Raw genomic sequence first — 22,301 nt, forward strand, 5'->3', positions numbered from 1 at the left:
ACTGTTAAAGAGATACAGGAACACTGGACTCCCGCAACACGAACTCCCCAAGCACGGACTCCAGCAAGGACATCACCTAAACCGGCAGTGCCAGAGTCACTGGGAAAAGGGCACAAAAACACCAGCGCCCGTTGCGGGCCTGATTCAGCAATACCGGCCTGAGGAGAAGTGGATGAATGGTGCGCAGCAGAGCAGTGGTGGTGGTAATGTACTAAACAGCTCACTTATTACTCTTCCCTACTTACCGGAGCAGTCTCCTAGCATTAGGGCCCTCTGTGAGACTAACACACTCCTAACATATCTTAGCGCCAAGTATTTTTCAGCAACAAGGCACATCGTTAACATAACATGCTGTGGACATATGTTTATTGCACCTTTACTGGATACTTAACTACCTAGCTCCTTTCCTTGTTTCTTCAACACTGGTCATAACTCTGACATCCCTGAGGCTGCACCGATTGCTTGCATCACACAGAAGGATTACAGTGGCAACTTTTCTCACTGGGTGTGCCCTGCTCTATTGATTAAGGCAGCATAATTGATGCAGCGGTAACTGAAACATCTTAGCCTCTTCCACCGCATAAAGCTTTCTCCCATCACACTGGTGCTGTATTAAGGATCCATAGTATCAACTGTGACTTCACCTTGAAATATTCTGCGCATTGTGTGTGGAATCCCTGTAATTCATATTAACTTCCACTTACCAGCAACCAGTGAGATTTGTCAACAATCTGTTGCATAGGCTTGTACATCCTATGATAAGATATATATCTGCTATCCTGGCATAGAGGAACACCTGGACTATACAAATCAGGAAGGGTCACTGCTGTATTGTACTTTTTTTTTTTTTTTTTTTTTTTTTTTTTTTTGTTATATACTTCTGTATAAATGTTTGAATATATTCTGCTGTACTTTTGTATTGAAAGCTGTTTGCTCAGGTTTTCTGATTATGCTTACAGGTTATGAAACATACTTGGGTTAAGCATAGAGTGGTAAAACCAGGAAAACCCTGTTTGGGTGGTATTTAGCGGGTTGGTTAGATTTATTCAGACTTGTTTACTATTCATATTTTATGCAAATCTGTAGCCCTTGTTTCAATAACGACTAGCTTTTCAGTGTATGGAGAAATATCTATCTTAGACCTCAATGGTGAGTCGTAACAAAAACAATGATCACAGGGCTAAGACTGAATCAGACAATGCGAGTTAAGTACAGACCTATAATTTCCCATTAGAGGGCAGTTTGCATGACACACACCCAATTGTAAAACAAATTTCTACTCTATTTCTCTTGCAAGGTGTATCCAGTCCACGGATTCATCTTTTACTTGTGGGATATTCTCCTTCCCTACAGGAAGTGGCAAAGAGAGCACACAGCAGAGCTGTCCATATAGCTCCCCCTCTAGCTCCACCCCCCAGTCATTCTCTTTGCCGGCTCTAAGCACTAGGGTCTCTCTCGGGAGGGTAAAGTGAATGTGGTGTTAGAATTGTAGTTTTTATTATCTTCAATCAAAAGTTTATTTTAAATGGTACCGGTTTGTACTATTTACTCTCTAGCAGAAAAGTGATGAAGATTTCTGCTGAGAGGAAAATGATTTTAGCATGTTGTAACTAAAATCCACTGCTGTTCCCACACAGGACTGAGGAGTACCAGAAAACTTCAGTTGTTGGGAACAGTTTGCAGGGTGATCTGCAATAAGGTATGTTCAGTCATTTATTTCTAGACAAGACTGAGATAATGCTAGAAGAGACTGACAATATCCCCATGAGGGGAGGGTAAGCTATGTTCACAGACTTAGTAAGGAATTGAATGCTTACAAAACAGGGCTAATTATGCTGGTTGACACTTATTCAGGGCAATCGATTGTTTAGCAAAGGAAAATATTGTTTGCAAGACACTTTGAAAGTCCTTTTGGGTTCTTTCTGGGGTTATTACCCACATGGCTATTTTTTATTCACTTAGGAGTGATTTCCTAGGCCTCACAGCTCCGGAGTAGAGTGGGAGGGGCCTAATTTCGCGCCTCAGATGCGCAGTTAGAATTGCAGAGAAGTTCATGCTGTTTCACATGGAGGGTCCTGCTGCTGTTTGAGGGCCTTAAGGAAGCTATATTCCCCCAAATCTGATCCCTAAGGGCAGGTAGGGCCACAGCAAGGCTGTGGCAAGGTGCTGTAGTAATTTTAACCAGGTGTTGGCTTTAGGCTGCTCCGGTTTGTGCATTAAGGGGTTAATCGTTTTGCAACTTGTGGTGCAATCGTATTAAGGCTTTAGGTACATACTGTGAAAATTTCAAAAGGATTGCTGCATTTTTCACTGTTTTGTAAAATTGTGTGCTCTTTTTATCTTTTTTTTCAAATTGTGTTTTTTATTTGATTAAAGTGATTTCCAAGCCTGCTTGTGTATACTACTAGTCTGTTAAACATGTCTGACACTAAGGAAAATCCTTGTTCAATGTGTTTAGAAGCCATGGTGGAACCCCCTCTCAGAATGTGTCCCACTTGTACTGATATGTCTATACACTTTAAAGATCATATTGTTGCACTTAAGAATGTGGCCCAAGATGATTCTCAGACTGAAGGTAACGAGGGTAGCCCGTCTGCCTCTCCCCAAGTGTCACAACCAGTTACGCCCGCGCAAGCGACGCCTAGTACCTCTAGTGCGTCTAACCCTTTTACATTACAAGACTTAGCGGCAGTCATGGATAATTCTCTTACAGCCTTCTTATCTAAACTGCCCGTGTTACCTGCAAAGCGTGATAGCTCCATTTTAAGAACAGATTATGAGCATTCTGACGCTTTGGTAGCCGTATCCGATATACCCTCACAGCGCTCTGAAGTGGGAGCAAGGGATTTGATGTCTGAGGGAGAAGTCTCTGATAACAGGAAGGGTTCCTCCTCAGACAGATTCAGATACATTGGCTTTTAAATTTAAACTAGAACACCTCCGCTTTTTGCTTAGGGAGGTATTAGCTACTCTGGATGACTGCGACCCTTTGGTGATCCCAGAGAAATTGTGTAAAATGGACAAGTACCTAGAGGTCCCTGTTTACACGGATGTGTTTCCGGTCCCTAAGAGGATTGCGGATATCGTTACTAGGGAGTGGGATAGACCAGGTGTTCCCTTTGTTCCCCCTCCTGTTTTTAAGAAAATGTTCCCCATATCTGACCCTGTGCGGGACTCGTGGCAGATGGTCCCTAAGGTGGAGGGGGCTGTTTCTTCACTTGCTAAATGCACAACCATACCAATTGAAGACAGTTGTGCTTTTAAAGACCCTATGGATAAGAAGTTAGAGGGTTTACTTAAGAATTTTTTTGTTAAACAAGGTTTTCTTCTCAAGCCTATTGCCTGCATTATTCCCGTAACTACTGCAGCCGCTTTCTGGTTTGAGGCGCTGGAAGACTCGCTCCAGACAGAGACCTCATATGAGGAAATTATGGATAGAATTAAGGCTCTAAAGCTAGCTTCTTTTATCACTGATGCCGCTTTCCAAATAGCTAAGTTAGTGGCAAAAAATTCAGGTTTCGCCATTTTGGCGCGCAGGGCGCTATGGCTAAAGTCCTGGTCGGCCGATGTGTCGTCTAAATCCAAGCTTTTGAACATCCCTTTCAAAGGAAAGACCCTCTTCGGGCCTGAATTGAAAGATTATTTCAGAAATCACCGGGGGAAAAGGCCATGCTCTCCCTCAGGACAAGTCCTTTAAGACAAAGAACAAAGCTAATTTTCGTTCCTTTCGTAATTTCAGGAACAGCCCCGCTTCATCCTCTCCGGCTGCAAAGCAAGAGGGTAACGCTGCACAGCCCAAGGCAACCTGGAAACCTTACCAGGGCTGGAATAAGGGTAAACAGGCCAAAAAGCCTGCAGCTGCCACCAAGACAGCATGAAGGGGTAGCCCCCGATCCGGGACCGGATCTAGTAGGGGGCAGTCTCTCTCTCTCTCTCTCTCTCTCTCTCTCTCTCTCTCTCTCTCTCTCTCTCTCTCTCTCTCTCTCTCTCTCTCTCTCTCTCTCTCTCTCACTCACTCACTCACTCACTCACTCACTCACTCACTCACTCACTCACTCACTCACTCACTCACTCACTCACTCACTCACTCACTCACTCACTCACTCACTCACTCACTCACTCACTCACTCACTCACTCACTCACTCTCTCACTCACACTCTCTCTCACTCTCCCCTCAGGCCTGGGCAAGAGATGTACACGATCCTTGGGCATTAGAGATTGTATCCCAGGGATATCTTCTAGAATTCAAGGACTCTCCTCCAAGGGGAGGGTTCCACATTTCTCGTCTGTCTACAGATCAGACGAAGAAAGAGGCGTTTTTACGCTGTGTAGAAGATTTACATACAATGGGAGTGATCCATCCAGTTCCAATTGCGGAACAAGGGTTGGGTTTTTACTCAAACCTGTTTATGGTTCCCAAAAAAGAGGGAACTTTCAGACCCATCCTGGATCTAAAAATTCTAAACAGATTCCTCAGAGTCCCATCATTCAAAATGGAGACCATTCGGACAATCTTACCAATGATCCAGGAAGGTCAATATATGACTATCGTGGATCTAAAGGGTGCATACCTACACATTCCTATCCACAAGGATCATCACCAGTTTCTCAGGTTCACTTTTCTGGACAAGCATTACCAGTTTGTGGCTCTTCCTTTCGGCTTAGCCACTGCTCCCAGAATTTTCACAAAAGTGCTAGGGTCCCTCCTAGCGGTTCTAAGACCGCGGGGCATAGCAGTGGCGCCTTACCTAGACGACATCTTAATTCAGGCACCATCTTTCCAAAGAGCCAAGTCTCACACGGAGATTGTACTGGCCTTTCTGAGGTCTCACGGGTGGAAGGTGAACATCAAAAAGAGTTCTCTTTCCCCTCTCACAAGGGTTTCCTTCCTAGGGACTCTAATAGACTCTGTAGAAATGAAAATATTTCTGACGGAGGTCAGAAAATTAAAACGCTTAACTACTTGCCGAGTTCTTCATTCCATTCCCCGGCCATCTGTGGCTCAGTGCATGGAGACAATCGGATTATTGGTAGCGGCAATGGACATAGTCCCTTTTGCTCGGATACACCTCAGACCACTGCAACTATGCATGCTCAAACAGTGGAATGGGGATTATGCAGATTTGTCTTCTCAAATTCAGTTGGACGAGGAGACCGGAGATTCTCTTTGTCTGACTGCTTGGAGATTGAACGCTTAATTCTATCAAAGCGTGGTTTCTCTGAGCCAGTTATAGATACTCTGATTCAGGCTAGAAAGCCTGTCACCAGGAAAATCTTCCATAAGATATGGTGGAAATATCTGGGTTGGTGTGAATCCAAGGGTTACTCATGGAGTAAGATTAGGAGTCCCAGGATATTGTCTTTCCTCCAAGAAGGATTGGAGAAAGGATTGTCAGCTAGTTCCTTAAAGGGACAGATATCTGCTCTGTCTATCCTTTTACACAAGCGTCTGGCAGAGGTAACAGACGTTCAAGCGTTGCTCAGGCTTTAGTCAGAATCAAGCCTGTCTCTAAACCTGTGGCTCCGCCATGGAGTCTAAATCTAGTTCTTTCAGTTCTTCAAGGCGTTCCGTTTGAACCTTTACATTCCATAGATATTAAGTTGTTATCTTGGAAAGTTTTTGTTTTTGGTAGTTATCTCTTCTGCTCGAAGAGTTTCAGAATTATCTGCCTTACAGTGTGATTCACCTTACCTGGTAAGGTACGCAGATAAGGTAGTTTTGCGTACCAAGCCTGGTTTTCTTCCTAAAGTTGTTTCTAACAAGAATATTAACCAGGAAATAGTTGTTCCTTCTCTGTGTCCTAATCCTTCTTCGAAGAAGGAACGTCTGTTACACAATCTTGATGTAGTTCGTGCTTTAAAGTTCTATTTACAAGCAACTAAGGATTTCAGACAAACATCCTCCTTGTTTGTTATCTATTCTGGTAAGAGGAGAGGTCAGAATAGACTGCTACCTCTCTTTCCTTTTGGCTGAAAAGCATCATCCGTTTGGCCTATGAGACTGCTGGCCAGCAGCCTCCTGAAACAATTACTGCTCATTCTACTAGAGCAGTGGCTTCCACATGGGCCTTCAAAAATGAGGATTCTGTTGAACAGATTTGTAAGGCAGCGACTTGGTCTTCACTGCATACTTTTTCCAAATTTTACAAATTCGATACTTTTGCTTCTTCGGAGGCTATTTTTGGGAGAGAGGTTTTGCAAGCAGTGGTGCCTTCCGTTTAAGGTACCTGTCTTGTTCCCTCCCTTCATCCGTGTCCTAAAGCTTTGGTATTGGTATCCCACAAGTAAAGGATGAATCCGTGGACTGGATACACCTTGCAAGAGAAAACAGAATTTATGCTTACCCGATAAATTACTTTCTCTTGCGGTGTATCCAGTCCACGGCCCGCCCTGACATTTAAGTCAGGTAAAAATTTTTTGTTTAAACTTCAGTCACCACTGCACCCTATGGTTTCTCCTTTTTCTTCCTAACCTTTGGTCGAATGACTGGGGGGTGGAGCTAGAGGGGGAGCTATATGGACAGCTCTGCTGTGTGCTCTCTTTGCCACTTCCTGTAGGGAAGGAGAATATTCCACAAGTAAAGGATGAATCCGTGGACTGGATACACCGCAAGAGAAAGTAATTTATCAGGTAAGCATAAATTCTGTTTTTTGCCCAAAATAGAAAACCTTCAAAAAAGAGTAAATACTCTGGCGGAGGATGTTAAACAATTTTTGACAAGGATAACTGAGGCAGAGACTAGTATCTCTGACCTCGAAGACACACAGGTCACTAATTATGGCAAAATTTGAGTTCTTGGAAAAACAATCCCTTTAATTACAGCAACATCTAGACAACCTCGAAAATAGATTGCAGCGTAATAATGTACACCTTTTAAGGCTGCCCGAATCTGTCAGACTAACTGACATTCTAAAATTTGTTGAAATTACCCTCCCTACTTTGTTAAATCTTCCACCTGAGAGCCTGATGGGCAGTGTAGAAAGGGCACACAGAGTGGGCCCAGAGAGACTTAATATGGAGAATAATATTCAAGCCCGACCAGTCATGATTAAATTCTTGCATTTCCAAACTAAGCTCCCTGTTATAGGAAAGTAGATACCTTGACATACGCCAACTCTAAAATCTTATTGCTCCAGGATTACTCAGTGGACCTAATGAAAAAACAGGGAATTCTTCCCACTGTGTTCCAAACTTAACAGAGAAGGTAGACAGGCATTTCTTCTTTACCCTGCCAAACTTAAGATTGCCACTGTAAGGGGGAACACATTTTTTGATTCTCCACAGGAAGCACAAAACTATCTAGATGCAGAAAGAGGATCTCTGAGTCCTAGTCATTCTCATGGAGGAGTGGGTTGAAGGGTTATACTGTTAAGCTAAACATGACACCATCATATTTTAAGTAATGGCTTCTGCCGTTATGACAGGGGTAGACGACCCCTTCATGTTAGGGGATGCCCATAGTTATGTTCTACATTACATGAGTTTATGTTACTGAAGTTGGTTTATGGTTTTGATAGAACTGGGGAAATTTATTCCAAAGAAATTTACTTATATTGAATACACTGTTTTACTCAAAGATTTTTATGAGAACTGTGGAATAAGAAAAATGTGTCTTGATACATATTTATTTAGAGTAATGATATATGTTTATGGTTACTTGAACTATTAATTTTTTTTTTCAGACCAAATGATTTGAAAGAACTTGAGCGAGAGGGCCCAGTATCAATATACTTTTTGGACTACCTCACATACAGAGAGCAACAAACATGTGAGAGATTTTGTTTTTCTCCTTTGCAATCCCATTACACACTGTATCCAAACTTACATTAAGATTTAATATATATTCTTGGAATGTTGGGGGAATTTATTCTCCCATTAAAAGAAAAACCATCATAACACAGTTAAGAAAGAAGGGTGTAGACATTGCGTTTCTACAAGAGACACAATTGACTGATTTAGAACATGCAAAATTAAGGAGAGATTGGGTGAGGAGGGTTGAGTTTGCCTCTTATAAAAGTGCTAGTAGAGGGTTGGCCATATTGTTTGGGGGGACAAAATGGATATTGATGCTGTGACAGTACTTAAAGACCAGGAGGGGAGATATGTTATTGTTCAAGCCAAAATTGCAGATAAAACCTATACCATGTGCAATATCTATGCACCTAATAAAGAAACAGCAAAGTGTTCTGGGAGGACCTAATCACTGTTCTTACCCCCTATCTTGGTACAGCCATCATACTAGGAGGGGACTTTAATCTAGCTCCTAATCCACAGTGCGATAGGCTTTAGGGATCTCAATAGGTGCAAGCAAATCACCCCCCCAAGATAAGCAATACATTTGAAATAGAAATCTTTCAGGCTCTGACGGCTTCCCAGGATGTGGTGGATATTTGGCGTAAATTAAATCCAGATGGAAAAGATTTCACGTGTCTCCTGGGCCTCACCCACCATTCCTCGCATTGACCTGTTCATGATATTCAATTCCTTAATCCCTCAGACCATAGATGCCAAAATTGGAGATGTGGTTGTCTCTGATCATGCCCCCATAGGACTTTTTCTAGACACAGCAATACCTTCTTGTAACAAGCAAACTCTTTCCACAATATTTAGCTACATCCCAGGAGTTACAACACTATTTGGTGGAATGCTGGGATGATTTTCATACTAACAATTCACAACATCTAGTGACTCCAGATCTCTTTTGGAACAAGGCGAAAGCAGTTATTACGGGAAACATTCTAGCTTATATGTCTCGTAGGAAAAAAACACACACGGAGAGGCTTGAAAGATTGAGAGATAACTTAGCTACATCCTATCTTAGCTATCGTAATACACCCACAAGGATCAACCATCAAAAATACATTTCAACCAAAAAGGAAAATGATGCTTTGTTGGCTTACCAAACCTCTCAAACACTTTTAAGGACCAGGGGTAAATATTATAGATACAGAGACAAATCTGGCAGATTGCTAGCATCTTTGGAAAACTTAAAAACATCCACAAGACATATTGCTGCAATCAAAGACTCATTAAAGACTCTAAATGTATTGCAGAGGCTTTTGCGTCATATTATACCAAATTATACACCAGTAGCCCACCGACTTCGGAAAGAGTTCAGCAAGAGTTTTGGGACTCAATTGCTTTACCGCAAATATCAAGGGAGCAGTTGGATAAGCTTAAAGTACCTATCACTAGAGAGGAGGTGGATAAAAACATTATGTCCCTAGCTTTGGGAAAAGCGGCAGGTCCAGATGGGCTGCCCATAGAACTTTATAGAATGCTAAAACCACAAGTAACCACAGTCCTACCGGACCTTTTTTCTGAATAGTTTTCTAAGGATGGTACACCGTCGGCCACCTTCTCTGCGGCGTATGATGCTCTCCTTCCGGAATCACATAGACCGATTTTCTTATTAAATTCGGACTACAAGATTCTAACCAAGCTTTTAGCGGAACGTCTTAAATTTATTCTACCAGATCTTATTCATGAAGATCAGACGGGCTTCATGCTCTTAAGATCATCAGTAATTCAGCATTAATGGAATAGGAGATGTGGATCAGATGCGTTGCTATCGGAGGCCTTCCTGTTGTCATTGGACACAGAGAAGGCCTTTGATAGGGTTGAGTGAGAACATCTTTTCTCCACTATGCGTGGGTTTAATTTCTCGAGCCCTTTCCTCTCATTCATACAAGCTCTTTACACCGCACCAAAAGCTAACATATGTGTCAATAAAATGTTCTCCCCCGATGTAAACTTGCAACGGGGCACTAGACAGGGGTATCCTCATTCCCCTCTGCTTTTTAATTTGGCCCTAGAGCCTTTAGCAATTAAGCTTCGGCAAATGTCCCCTGGTATCGATATCGCAGGGGATCTCCAACACCTGGCGCTCTATGCAAATGATATGCTGCTATTTGTCCTTGACCCCAAAATTCACATTACCCCCATTTTGAAAACTTTACAGGATAGCCAATCACACAATAACGTATCTCGGTATACAGATTCACGTGAATCCCAACAAACTCTACTCTACTAACCTCACTCCTATGTATGCTAAACTCTGTAGTTGGATGAGAAGCTGGAAGTCCCTTCCCCTTTCATTAGCAGAATGGATAAGCCTCCTTAAGATGGTGGTTCTTCACTGCCTTTTGTATTCAATGCTTATGCTGCCCCTACTGCTAACTAAAGCTTATGTGAACTCATTGAACTCTGCAGTAAGATTCTTTATATGGAAAGGGGGCAAACCTTGGGTTTCAACTGACAAGCTAAATATTAATTATCTTAACTGTGGTTTGTCCTTACCGGACTTTAAATTATATAATTGGGCATCTCTGGTTCGCTTGGTCCTGGATTGGCAGGTCGGCACACAACATTTTTGTAAGCATAGTTTGGAACGAGCAGCCTTAGATGGCATCTCTTTGGCATATCTCTTGCACATGCCTAAATCAGGGAGTGCTAAATTGGTGGCTCTGAATCTCTTATACCGAGACCCACTACGGGCCTGGCATCAAGCCCACAGATTTTTTAAGAAAAAGTGTCATACCAATTAGCGGCAACACAGACTTTCCGGCAGGCATGGACATGAGACCGTTCTTGCATTGGGAACAATTAGGTTTGAAAGATGTTAGTTTACTAATAGATCCACTGACACACTCATTGAAAACATTTACCTCTTTACAGAGAGAACATAACTTCCCAAATGTTCATTTTGATGGTTATTTTAAGATACGTCAGTATGTGGGGGCATTGGTCAGAGACAACCCTGATTTCTGGACTCACTCAATCCCTTTTCAAAATGAGTAGATTTTCCTTATCAGAGATAAACTAAGTTCTTTTACAAAAGTGTCTGCAACAAATACAACCGATTCTGCTGGCGGGATGGGAGTGGGAAGGTATTCAGGGGATTACGTGGGCGGAGGCTTGGGAGGGACTGGAAAAGATTAGAAAAGCCACTTTATCCGCAGCACTTAGGGAGACCCAGACTAGACTCCTATATAGGGCCTACTTGACACCTAGAGGAATGGCCAAATGGGTCACTGATTGGCTCAATAAATGCTCCAAATGCTCTGTGGAATCCCCTAGCCTATTGCACTATATGTGGACCTGTCCAATGATAAAGCAATTCTGGAGTAAAATCCAATATTGGATCAATAAACAGTTAAAACTTTTGATTATCTTAGAACCAAATAGTGTATTATTTATGCAATGGGAAGCAGAGTACAGACAGTTTGATTCAGTATTGACTTTAATAATCCTATTAGCATGGAAATGTATACTTAAGCAGTGGATTAAGAAAACAGCACCTTCTTTTACTTGTTTCCGCAATATGTTAAAATCACAATTATTTGTGGAGCAGGTAGACGTCAGAGTAGATGTACAGAATCGATTTATCTATTTTTGCACAAAATGGCGCAGGCTAATTCTAACATTCTAATTAGAAGTAAAAAGGCAAGTCGTGTTACCATTTCGGGACACTAGAATCTTCTTAGAAGATTCATGAGAGGAAGGGGACACTAGGTAATGATGTTGAGTTCTTGTAATGTTTTTTTTGTTTCCCCCCCTTTTTTTTAATAATATATACTGATCCCTTGACGCTGCTAAGTACCTACGTAAGTTATTCGTTAGTCAAATAACTCGGCTCACTCAGAAATTGTTAAAGTTTAATGTTAGATTGTTAATTTGTTTAAAAGTTTCGTAGAGAGAAGTAATCCTCTCTATGGTATAATACAAAATATGAGAGAACTACTGAATATGAAAAGAATGTGTATACAATGTTTATGTAGTGTACTAACTACCACTAGAATGCTAGAAGCATATTGTATGAGACATGGAGTTATGCAATGTCACCTTTTTTCTTTATGTAATGTTTTGTTTCCTCTTATGTTTCATTGTCACTCGCATTGTGACTATATGATGGTTATGTATAGACATTGACTTTCTCTCAATAAAAAGAATTTAAAAAAAATATATCTGCTCTAGTAATTTTAGCCATTCTGTCTTCTGTTAGATAAGTCATATGAATTAATTTAGTTTGTGCTTCGTGATAATACACATATAGATACATTTTTGAAACTCTTCTAAAGCTTTTAATCATTACATTATCTGCTACATTAATATTTAATACATTTTCAATTTTTTTGTGTATTTTTCCTATTTATGTAAATAAGAAAATGAAAAAAATACCTTCTCTAAATAAGTTAAACAGTCTATCCATCAACTCAGAATTCCAATTATATCCACATTGTTGTATTAGGCTCAAACTATAACTTCTTATTTGATAATTCGCAAATAAATGATGATTTGATTTTTTTTATTTTCAAACCTTTTATTGAGGTTTTACTTATGAATAACATAAAATATATGTCCAATAACAGAGAGGATACATTAACAGGATGTAAGTAGGTAACATACATGGTATATATGTGAGCAACAACAGTACATATCATAGGTTATGGTTGTACGCTCCATTTAAGTACTATCGTAATGTGCTATATAGGAGTATTTGAGATAAATACACAATAAGACCTTAATTGTTTGAGGATGGGAAAATGGAACTTGCAGACAATATACTCAAACATAAGTATTAACAGAAGCCCTAACTTGAATATAATGAAGTAAATCTATCGTTATGAGGTCTTTAGCTGTAGGTGGGGTATTAACAGGAACCCTAACTGGAATATAATGAAGTAAATCTATCATTATGAGGTCTTTAGCTGTAGGTGGGGTATCTTAGTTAAATGAAGCCTAGGGAGTAAAGGACTGCTAAGGGATAAATATGAGGGGTGAGACAAGTTATAAGTATACAGTTATGTATGGTTCACAGGGCGATTGACATCCAGGGTAAATAAAATAATGTTTCAAATTGGACACACTACAGGGGATGACTATGTGGAGTACCTCAGATTCCTGAGTAGACATAAGGGGAGTCCATTCAAAGTAGCTGGGAAGCAGATCGGGATCATTGTATTCAGGGCTTCGGATGATTTGGATGCTAAAGGTGAGCATCCAAAAATGTGTCTCCTGTATGTCCCGGCCCTCTATACATTCCAAGGAAGCTAGAAACCCCTGACCCTGCAGAGGGAAGTCGGCCGTACATCCCCCGCAATGGGCCAGAGGTAAGTGACAAGTCCCCTCAGAGATACCAGTATCGGACATCAAGGGGAGTAGTGGGGGTTGCTGAGCGGTAGCACAAAGGTCCCCAGTATCTGTCAAGATTACGGTCAGTTCCTGAGCGTTACTGCTGCTCAAAGAAAGGCCTTCCCTTCTTTCATTATGCTGACTGTGATCAGAGGTGAGATCAGAGTGGTTGGTAAGGATCTCCTGTCTTTTTTAACTAAAGCAGCTTCTGTTATAGTGGCGGACATAAGTCCCATTGGCTGTCGAGGATCTTTCTTGTGGACCTCATCTCTAGTAGTAGTCATTATGTCAGTAAAATTCTCGTCAAGCTTGTGCTCAAGATCCCTGAGTAGGGCATATATAAATGAAGATGATTCCTCCATAATAAAGTTTAGCAAATGATGGTATCGATGACAGATCAAAAGTTGCTCACCCCGGGTTATTGAAGGGGGGTTCTATATGGATGGTCGATCCTAGCAGAAAACCAGGTGCCAATAGCACAGGAATTATAAATTGAGGATCTAAAGTAGGCTGGTAGGATTTGATTAGAATAATTAGCAGATTATTGATGAAAGATCCAGGAGCTTCATAAAGTGCGACCAGTCGTGGCTGCCTCTTAGCCACGCCTCTCCTCTCCTGAGTTATTTTTTTACTTTGTTAAAAAGATTTAAAGGACCAATCAATGCAGTTAAATTGCATAATTAACAAATGCATAATAAAAAGACAATGCAATAACACATACTCTGAATTTCAAATAAGCAGTAGATTTTTTTTTTGATAAATGTATTTTTACTTCCATTTTCCAGCCCCTTGTAGCATGTGACAGACATCAGCCAATCACAGACTATTGTATGTATACCCTGTGAGCTTGAGCACATGCTCAGTAGGATCTTGTAAATTAGAAAATGTCTTAAAACTGCATGCTCTTTCTGAATTCTGAAAGTTTATTTTGACTTGAGTGACCCTTTAAATGAGTTGTTTTCCCTATTTAGGAGTTGAGAAACATTTTCTAGCTATCTTTATAATAATTACTTTGACACCCAGTCAAGCACATATTTTGCAAAAGCTGCTTTATTGCAAATTGCAAAATCTGGTAGATTAATGCCTCCTTGTGAAAGTTTTTGATACACAGCATGGCCCTTGCCAGAGAAAAATTAACTAAACTCTTATTAATCAACTTTATATCAGACGTATAGAGCAAGATTACAAGTCGCGCGGCAAATCAGTTGCGAAAACCTTGCACGCGTTATGGCTTTTTCGCATTTGGGGTTGCACAGGTAAAACAAGTTAAGAAATAACTTATTTTGCGCGCGTGTTATGCAAACTGCGAAATCGCGTGCACTTTCGCGTATTCCCCATAGAAGTCAATGGAAAAAGACAAATAGAAAAAACAAACAAACCCTAAAATTCTCCTTGAAAAGTGTACCTGAAAATGTATTTTATTTCTAATTAAATATTTTTCTAAATATTTGATGATATTTGGACTGATATATCTATTTATTGTGAGATATGTATATGAATATATATATATAGATATATATATATATATATAGATATATAGATATCTTGAGATCTTTATGTGAATATTGCATTAAAAATACATATGAGATATTGTTTAATGTGCATAAGATTTTAATGTAAAATCTTTTCATTATCTCCATAGTTAAACATACAGTATGTCTGTACATATAAATCCATGTTCTCTATGTATGTGTATGTATGTCAATGTAAAATTCCTGCGTCAGGTTTTTTTTCTTCTAACACCCGAGATCTCCTATCTTTGAGCCCTTATAACTTTTGTGTGCAATATTTTTTTAAATAATTTTATTAGACAGTGTTAATATGAGTGTAAGTGTACTTTGTAATGTATTTTTGAAGTGTTTCGTGAAACATTTTTGTTGCAGAAAAGCATTAACTTTAGCTCTTAAAGGGACAGTCAACACCAGAATTTTTGTTGTTTAAAAATAAAGATAATCCCTTTATTACCCATTCCCCAGTTTTGCATATCCAACACAGTTATAATAATACACATTTTACCTCTGTAATTATCTTGTATCTAAGCCTCTGCTGACTGCTCCCTTATTTCAGTTCTTTTGACAGACATGCAGTTTAGCCAATCAGTGCTCACGCCTAGGTCACTTTATGTGCATGAGCTCAATGTTATCTATATGAAACATGTGAACTAATGCCCTCTAGTGGTCAAAATGTATTCAGATTAGAGGCAGTCTTCAAGGTCTAAGAAATTAGCATATGAACCTCCTAGGTTTAGCTTTCAACTAAGAATACCAAGAGAACAAAGCAAAATTGGTGATAAAAGTAAATTGGGAAGTTGTTTAAAATTGCATGCCCTATTTAAATCATGAAAGGTTTTTTTGGACTTGACTGTCCCTTTTAACTACGCAATTGCAATTTTTCAATACCTGCGCAATAGAAATTGATTGTGAAAAGACCATATTGCACGCAGAAAACTCATAACGCGCTACTTGTAATCTTGCTCATAGAGAGGTAGTGGTAAGGCTTGCATTAGGTAAAACAGTTTTGGAAATATAATAATTTTAATAATGTTTACTTCATCCAGCAATGATAGCAGGAGTCTAGACTATCTTTTTAAAATATGACAAATATCTTTTACTTTATCATTGTAATTTAATTTGTACCATAGATCTGGTGAGATAATTGTTTTTTATTCCCAAATACTTAAAGTAGGTTTTAACTTTTCAAAAGGGGTGAGAGATCTTGGAATGTATATTATATAGCCATATAATATATAGCCATACCAAGATTTTAGTTAATTTATTTTAAACCCTGAAAAAGAGCCACAAACTTGAATTAGGTTAAGAGCTAATGGAATAATTGTACTGGCTTTATTTATAGAAATAAGGAGGTCATCCGCATGCAAAGAGACCAATGCTTATTTTTTGAATACCTTAATACCTTCCATAGAGGATCTCAAAGCAATAGCTAAAGACTCAATTGCTAAATCAAACAGCAAGGGGGGAGAGAGAGCACCCCTGCCTTGTGCCTCTGTATACAATAAATGATTTTGAGATAAAGTAGTTAATAATAAGAGAAGATGTTGGATAATTATAATAATGATTCTAATAATGACACAAATCTACTTTCAATACCAAATTTACCAAAAGATGTAAGTGATCAGAAGAGATGAAATCAAAAGCTTTTTCAGCATTTTAAGTAAATCCATGGGCGTAACCACAATGTTATCTATATGGCGCCTTCTAGCTGTGAAAAACTGTCAAATGCTTTGAGAAAAGAGGCAGCCTTAGAAATTAGCATATGAGCCTACCTAGGTTTAGGTTTACCAAGAGAACAAAGTAAATTTGATGATAAAAGTGAATTGGAAAGTTGTTTAAAATTGCATACCCTATCGTAATCATGAAAGTTTAATTTTGACTAGACTGTCCTTTTAAAGGGACAAGAAACCCATTTTTTTTTCTTTCATGATTTAGAAAGAGCATGCAATTTCAAACAACTTTTTGATTTACTTATTTTATCTAATTTGCCTCATTTTCTTGATATCCTTTGGTGAAAAAGCATATCTAGATAGAATCAGTAGCTGCTAATTGGTGGCAGCACATAGATGCCTTGCATGATTGGCTGACCCATGTGCATTGCTATTTCTGCAACACATAATATCTAAAGAATGAAGCAAATTACATAATAGAAGTAAATTGGAATGTTGTTTAAAATTGTATGATCTATCTGAATCATGAATGAAAAATATTGGGTTTAATGTTCCTTTAAGTATTTATTATATGTGTTGGTTAATTGATTAGCTAATTGATTACTTATTTTTTTTATTAGGCCTGGAAAGATAAGCCAACATGGACCCATGGTTGTTAAGGTAAAACGAACTGATGTCAACTTCCCACCTTATATATTTTACTTTCTATGGATAAGTAACATAGTAAATGAGGTTGAAAGAAGACAGAGGGCTATCGAGTTCAACCTATACAGATCCTACTTGATTTACAAAAAAGAAGCTCCAATTGATCTTAAATTAATTCTATTAAAAAGGCGACCCACAAGCAATCATATCCCTGAATTCTGTGACTATGTCTCTAACGTGGTCGGTAGCTGCTGTTATACAGCCAACCCTAGCCACGGCGATGCCGGTAAAATATACCCGTCGCCTTCTCCTACAACGGACTAACTGATAAAATTGAAAGAAGCAGCAATATTAATAAGGTGAGAACCGCTTGGTCTGACAAGTTAGGAGAGTGCTAAATCTCAAGCATAGCTAGTATCTGTCGCCTCTGTCGATTACAGCAATGGAGGTAACTGGTCATAGTACATAAACCAAAAGCTTTCTCCTTTATATCAGCCTAAATGCTGTTAATTACCTCACAGGGCAAAAATAATGCCTAGAATTGCTTCTTTTGTTGAACGCTCAGTTTTTTAAATAATCCACGGTGTAGTGAGTTTTGTCTATTATCGGTTCACCTTATCCAAGGCTTCTTCTGGGCTTGTCACACCCCCATAGAAAGACCAGCAACGGGTACGTCGCTGCTCTTTAAGGGGTTAAGTATAGTCTTTAGTGTGATGGTGTAGGTGTCTGCAGGTGTTGTTTAGCATTAGAGAGTGCATACAAGACCAAACCATCTTCAAGGTAGAATTAGAGAGTCTGATAGTGGGACTAGTTATCTAGGAGATGGAAAAATGGGAGATTAAAATCTTTGCCTGTGGGGGGGGGACTTCCGGATATATCCATCTTAGCAGTCATAGAATTTACTGACTCAAGCTGATTGTTTTGGATGACATCCAAACTTCTTACTACCAGCTTCACTCTTCTGATGCTAAATTGAGTGTCTCAATGCTTTTATGTGGTTGGTCGGTTGCCTCTAAACAGATATCAGTCTAAGGCTAAAGCCTGCATTCAGCTTTCAAGTACAGGCTTGTAATCAGCCTTAACCTTGTGGACTGGTAGGCTTCATACAGAAGGACCTCAAATATTTTTACGTTGCTATTTTTATGAAGAGCATACTATTAAATATGGTTTCCAGTTTGATTTATGTTGTAGCTCGGAAATACGGTGTACAGTGTCCTGGAGTCTTCATTGTGGCCTGACATTCTATGTCTTACTTTGATGAACAGGATTCATGGAATCTTTCAGATACATAGAGTAATCTAACTAAGGCAATACCTGCTGCTGCACAAAGTGACATAACTACTGGACCTACCTTGAAACAGGTATATGAGTTTTTGAGATAGGTTGTGGAACTGTGCTAAGGGGTGTGAAGTTACAGGACTCATCTCTGGAGATACTCGGGAAATCCTATAACCCTGAGTCTGTGCTGCAGCTGTTGGTTCCTGTTGATGGAGTGGAAGACCTTGGACAGATACCTACAGAACTAATGACAGCTATGTGGTGGAGTTCGCTGTGCAGCGTGTTTGAGCCCAGTATGTGACAGATGGTTGGGGCTATACAGAGCAATATGGAAGGATACAGTAAATCCACACCAAGATGCCCTGCACTTTTAAAGTGGATAAGCAAGGGGAACAGGCCAATGAATTTATAAATTATTGTTGCCTAAGACCATATTTTCCCTCATATGTTAACTTATTACCCTAACAAACTTGTGTAGAGTAACTTTTTCAGACAACACCATGCCAAACTGCTGAGATGAGATGCAGTTTTTAATTTTTAGAGATATCTTACTCTGTTTAAAGGGATAGTAAACACCAAAAATGTTATTGTTTAAAAAGATAGATAATCCCTTTATTTACTATTCCCTACTTTTGCATAACCAACACTGTTATAGAAAAATACTTTTTTACCTCTGTAATTGCAACTAGTGAACAAAGCAAATTTGATGATAAAATTAAATTAGAAAGTTTTTTTAAAATGGCATGTCCTATCTGAATCATGAAAGTTTAATTTGGACTTTAATATCCCTTTAAGCTTACGCTGTTTAAGCCACCTCCTAGTTATATAGTGTTCTTCTGATATGTTAAAAAGGTTGCTCTAAACAGACCATATTCGCTTTCAAATAAAAAATGTTGATGTTAAGTGCAAGGTTTTATGATTCATACTAGTCTACCTGACTGAGGTTTCACCTAAAGTAGCATACTGCTTATCTGTCTTGCCATGCATGTACAATGGGTAATTGCTATTAGTACTATAGGCAACTAGAATACTGCAACAAATTGGTGCATGATGCTGTTTAATTTTTTTTTTAATTTTTTTTTTATTTCTTTCTATTGCAGGAAACAGATTCAACACAAGACAATATATCAATACAGACCTCTGGAAGTTAGATACATCCATCTTCTCAGCTTTTCATTAGAGGGAATGAGGAAAATAGAAATAATTAAAAAAAAAACTTTGCATACAATTGGTTGAGATTGTACATGAAATATTCAAAGAGTCTATTACAACATAAGAGAAGACAGGACTTTATCCCGTAATTGTCCATCATTCCGTTGATATTAAAGTAAAGTCTTTAAGGTCTAGTCCCGTGTGGACTTTCTGTTTCCAAATTGTTTAACATTAACAAAATAATCACAACAATTAAAGTAACTATACAACTAACTGGGAGGGAAGGCGGAAAAAAAAAAAAGAAAAAAAAAAAAAAAGGTTATTAAGGGACCCCACTGAAGGTATACTCTTTGTTAAAAAAAAAGCATTTCCTCAGAAGGGGATAAATCTGGACCCTAGTTCTCTCCTGAGTCAGTCATAGTTTGCCACTCTCCCCCAAGATTCATCTGTAGCATAGCTTCCAAATGGGCAAAGGGCTGTAAAATCGATCTCTGCGGGGCTGATTAAATGTAGTGATAAGAGGTTGCCATTTTTGTAAGAAGGGTCGTAGTCTGCGGGCTGTGTCCAGCTTTACATCCTACTGTTTTACAAAGAGTTGTCTCAGCAACAGGCGCTTAAACTGGGCTATAGTCGGGGGTTGCCTAGATATCCATTTATTAAGGATGCAATGTCTAGCTAATTATGTACACAATGTGAGTAATCTGTGATATTTTTTATGGGTGTCATCCCACTTAAAAAGATATATCTCTGGAGCGTGTGCTAGCAGCGGTCTGAAATGACCGCAGATTTCTAGATTTCTGGCAGAAAATCCTAAATCCGCCGATACAGGAGATCTTTTACAGCACAAAAATCAACCTAATAACTAGTATCACGGAGATGCTCAATATTAAAACAAATTTAAGCTATTTGCTGTATTCTTGATGCCGGATCACGAGATTGAACAAATAAGGCCTGGAGCAGCGGCTCAAAACAGGCAGCGCTTCCTCCCTCGGAAAGCCGAGGTATTTTGCAGAGGTCGGGATCACGAGCAGCAAAATATCGCCTTGCACACTCTCAAAGAGACTTTGGACAAGAAATATCAATTTGAACAGAGGATTTAGGGCTAATAAATACCTTCTTATAAGATCAAATATGGCGGCTGAGAGAGAGCATGGCTTGACAACTCGCATAGATAACATACTGATAAAGCTGGAAGCACGCCTGTTGGACTTGTTTCAAAGAGCTCCCTGGGACTATCTAATGGATAAACAGCAGATACGAAGTAAGAAGATGAGTACAGACGGAGCCTTAGATGTGGCTGCACTGGGAGTTGGCAACGCGGGAATGGGCGCTCCAGTGGAGCCTCCCCTGCAGCTGATACATGTTCACAAAAATTCAACATCGCTCCATACATTAAAACCGCTCCAAACAGAGCCAATGCAACAATCTGACTAGTTCAAAGCCCAAGAACCTGGCTGTCACTTTAACTCTAAAACCTAAATATTGGCTTCTTGAGAAAATATGTCAACTCGCAACTACGCACCCACCGGCAAAACATGCTAACCTATCATATGGGATAGAGTCGACAGGCAAGATTATACTGAATGCGGAGCTGCTCTGGGAGCTTGAGGGGGACTCTCGGACTGCCTCTGATATCCTCCGGTCTCGAACCTTGTCGGCAAACAACCCATCACATGGAGTGAGTGTGGTTCCTTTACTGAGGACAAATGTTTCTCCCAATTTAACTGAAAGGGTTCCTGACAGACGGGCGAGAAGAGGATAATTGCTTAGAGCCTTGGAAGTAGGCCTGGAAATAACTTAGACAAGTCAGACTTTGCCCTATTCCATTATGCAATTATATGTTGATTTAACCAGTTCCTATATTCGTGTTTCTCTTACTAAAATTCTCTTAAGCAAATGCATGATGTTGTAGCATGTTTCTACCTACATGTATATCTTACTAAAACTCTGTTATGCAAATGTATGATGCTATATCCTGTTTCTATATGCATGTTTCCCTTAACATGGTTAATATAATGCTGTGTTTTATTGGCATTTGTGCACTGCGAGGTTAGGTTATGTATTCGGTTTCTATGCTATCTCGAAAAGAGAATATGATTGACAAGATCTTGCTTCTATTAGCAGCAAATAACAAGCACTATAGCTCTCATGTTTATTTATCAGCCTCCCTTAGTTTTGTTTATGAATTGCCCGTATGTTTGTTACATCTCAGATTAACTTCTGCAGGGGTTAGTTGGGGACCTCTGGGAAAGCATCTTTTACAGTAGATAAATAATAGGGGACACTGATTTCACAGAGTCAAGGCTCTTTATATGAAGGGAGGAAGTAAATGGTTGAAGTGATGCTCTTGTCATGATCATTGTATGCACTTACTGTTTCCTCAATAATAAAAAAAAAAGATATATCTCAGCTGTGGTCAATACTATCTCAATGCTAAATGTAGTTTTTATCCAATATTGGTAGTGTCTCCAAAAACATCTGATGATCGGACATGTATAGAAATAATGTTGGAATATTGGGGATACGCTGCTACACTTAATACACTGATTAGGAAATCGATTGCTCCATTTTGGTAGTCTGTGTGGTGTAATGTAGTTAGCAGTCTAATTTGCGCCTCTCTATAGGTGACTATGAGTGTTGCCTGTTTAGTGCAATCTAAGCTGTCTTTCATATCCTGTATCGTCTGTAGGGACATCAGTGTTCTGCTTTGTCAGTAAGTTTGTGTGAATTAGGGGTTTGTTCTGTTTTATTAGTTGCGTATAGAAGTGTGATAAGGAGAAGCGCCCCATATGGAACAAGGTCTGGGAGATAGCAAAAGGTGATCAATCCCAAAACTTTGCGTTGGACGTTTGCAGAGTTGATACATAATGTCTTAGCTGCAGGTAAGCGTAGAAATGCCGATTTGGAACT

At 39.4% G+C, this 22,301-nt stretch overlaps 1 protein-coding gene across 2 annotated transcripts in view; it reads left to right on the forward strand.

The window, feature by feature from the left end:
• Positions 1-21,800, forward strand: part of LOC128662837 (uncharacterized) — a 39,975-nt gene extending 18,175 nt beyond the window's left edge. Inside the window, exons 2-4 of one of the 2 annotated variants that reach the window (XM_053716826.1) lie at positions 7,684-7,769; positions 16,937-16,976; positions 19,340-21,800. The gene's annotated coding sequence lies outside the window, so the exon portion shown is untranslated. The remainder of the gene's footprint in view (positions 1-7,683; positions 7,770-16,936; positions 16,977-19,339) is intronic. The other variant, XM_053716827.1, reaches the window with a different exon arrangement.
• Positions 21,801-22,301: the final 501 nt, after the last annotated feature.

Source organism: Bombina bombina, chromosome 6 (assembly GCF_027579735.1).
Source record: "Bombina bombina isolate aBomBom1 chromosome 6, aBomBom1.pri, whole genome shotgun sequence".
NCBI classification, from domain to species: domain Eukaryota; kingdom Metazoa; phylum Chordata; class Amphibia; order Anura; family Bombinatoridae; genus Bombina; species Bombina bombina.